The 2518-nt window shown below is 56.8% G+C and overlaps 1 long non-coding RNA gene across 1 annotated transcript; it reads left to right on the top strand.

Annotated features, from left to right (window-relative positions):
• Window positions 1-401: 401 nt before the first annotated feature.
• LOC308220347 lies at window positions 402-2076 on the top strand. Its single transcript, XR_013956652.1, has 2 exons — window positions 402-886; window positions 1777-2076. It is a non-coding gene; the product is annotated as an uncharacterized lncRNA (long non-coding RNA).
• The last annotated feature ends 442 nt before the right edge of the window (window positions 2077-2518 follow it).

Raw genomic sequence — 2518 nt, 5'->3', positions numbered from 1 at the left:
GAGAAGGCAAAGAGGGAGGTGCGGGTGGAGGAGATGGGAGGGGAGGCGGCGGGAGGCGTCTCGGTCGGAGTACTTCGTGGCCCGCGCCATCTGGAGTGCGGCTCAGCGCCGCCATGTTGAGAGTGGGAGAAAGGGGGCGGCCATATTGGTGGCGCCACTGGATAGGCGCCATCTTGTGCACGGCACCTGCGGGCGGCCATATTGGTGAGGCGCCATCTTGAGTACGGCACCCGGCGGCGGCCAAATTCGTTGGGCGCCATCTTGTTTACGGCAACTGGGGGCGGCCATATTGGCGAGGCGCCATCTTGTGTACGGAACCTGCGGGCGGCCATATTGGTGAGGCGCCATCTTGAGTACGGCACCCGGCGGAGGCCAAATTACTTAGGCGCCATCTTATGTACGGCAACTGGGGGCGGCCATATTGGCGAGACGCCATCTTGTGTACGGCACCTGCGAGCGGCCATATTGGTGAGGCGCCATCTTGAGTACGGCACCCGGCGGCAGCCAAATTACTTAGGCGCCATCTTGTGTACGGCACCTGCGGGCGGCCATATTGGTGAGGTGCCATCGGCGCCGTTGTGTACCCGCCATTCCTCCATATTGGGACCAGCCCCTCCCTCTGGCGGCCGCGTTGCCGTGGTAACGGCAGCACCACGCCTGCGCTGCCGCCATTTTTCGTTCCAAGATGGCGCTGGCGAGCGAGGTAGTGGTGGAGGCTCTGCTCCCGTGCCGTTCCGTCCTCCCGGGGATCGCAGCGCCCCGGGACCCGGCCGGGCTCCCCCCACCTCCCTCCGGCATCGCCGCCCTCCTCCTCCGGGAGCTCCCGCCGCTACTGCCCGGGACAGGCATCCACCTCCTGCACGGCACCACCACCCTGGCCTTCGAGGTACGGACATTGGGGGGAAAGAGAGAACCTGGAGGTGCTGGGACCCATAGAGACCTCATAGAAACTCCATAGGGACACACTGGGAGGGGGGGGTTATGCACGTAGAGGCACATAGGGACCCATAGAGAGACGCTGGGGGTGCTGGGACCCATAGAGACCCCGTAGAAACTCCATAGGGACACACTGCGGGGGGGGTATTATGCACGTAAAGGCACATAGGGACCCACAGAGAGACGCTGGGGGTGCTGGGACCCATAGAGACCCCATGGAAACTCCATAGGGACACACTGGGTTTGGGATTATGCACGTAAAGGCACATAGGGACCCATAGAGAGATGCTGGGACCCATAGAGACCCCATGGAAACTCCATAGGGACACGCTGGGGGGGGTGGGTTATGCACGTAAAGGCACATAGGGTCCCATAGGGAGATGCTGGGGGTGCTGGGGCCCATAGAGATCCCATAGAAACTCCATAGTGAGGCAAGGGGGCACAAAATCACAAAATAAAATATATAAACCTCTCGAATCAGTTTTCAATAACGTTAAGTTTGAAGCCTTTGTAAGAGCAGCAATGGAAAATCACTGAGGTGCACGATTCACAGAGAAAAAGAATAGAGTACAGCTGGAGAACGTCCTGAGAGTCCTCGTATAAGATAAGCCGTTGTAGCTGACGTAGTTTTGGGCCCTTATGACCTTAGTACAAACTGAGTGTAAGAAAAAGAGGCTAGAAAAACAGGACGTAAGGATAAGGAGTATCTGGGAATAGCAGGTGTCCAGGATGGGCTGCAGTTAAACTGACTGATAAGTAGAAGGACAGGATGATTGCTGTGTCTGTGGTGTTACCGAACCAATGAAGCTGGTCTAAATGTCTTCTGCGCATGCTTCAAAGGCCGCCAGAAGTGCTGAGGATCGTTGGAAGAAGTAAAGGACCCTCGGAGAGCAGCACCACGTTTTTGTGCGCCTGTGGGGAAACTTCCTAGAAGAATGATGTGAGTAGCCTGACGAATACGCGTGTCTGTACGTAATGAACATGTATGCTTAGTGACTATATAAGGACGGCTCGTCTAGCAGTTCGGAGACACACGTTAGGAGGAGCTGTCCCCCTGTGTCTGCCGACGCCGCAATAAAGAATACCTGCTTGTCAACTGGAAACCTTTGCTGGCCAGTTTGTTCCTGGAGTTTTCTCCGAGTCACCAGAGACCCCCGGATCTCCCCTAATCCCTCCATAGACCCCCACAGACCCCATTATGGGTCTCCAGACCCCCAAATCCCCCTTTAAGCCCCCAATATCCCCCTGTAAACACCCGATATCCCCCCCCTAGACCTCATAGAATCCCATTTAGGGACTCCAGACATCCATATTCCCACATAGACACCCTATCTACCCCCATATCCCCTCATAGAACACCATGTAGGCACGCCGGCCCCCCATATCCCCCCCATATCCTCCCATATTTCACCCTAGAGCACCATGTCATGGACTCCAGACCCCCATATCCCCCCCTTATTCCCCCATAAAGGGTCCCCACACAACCACATGAAGAGACTTCACACCCCCAAATGCCCCCATATTCCCCCATAGAGCCCCCCAATGGGACTCCAGACCCCCAAATTCCCCCCATATCCTCCCA

Source organism: Psittacula echo (assembly GCF_963264785.1).
Source record: "Psittacula echo genome assembly, chromosome: 4".
In the NCBI taxonomy this organism is placed as follows: Eukaryota; Metazoa; Chordata; class Aves; order Psittaciformes; family Psittacidae; genus Psittacula; species Psittacula echo.
This window is presented reverse-complemented; position numbering and strand designations above follow the sequence as displayed.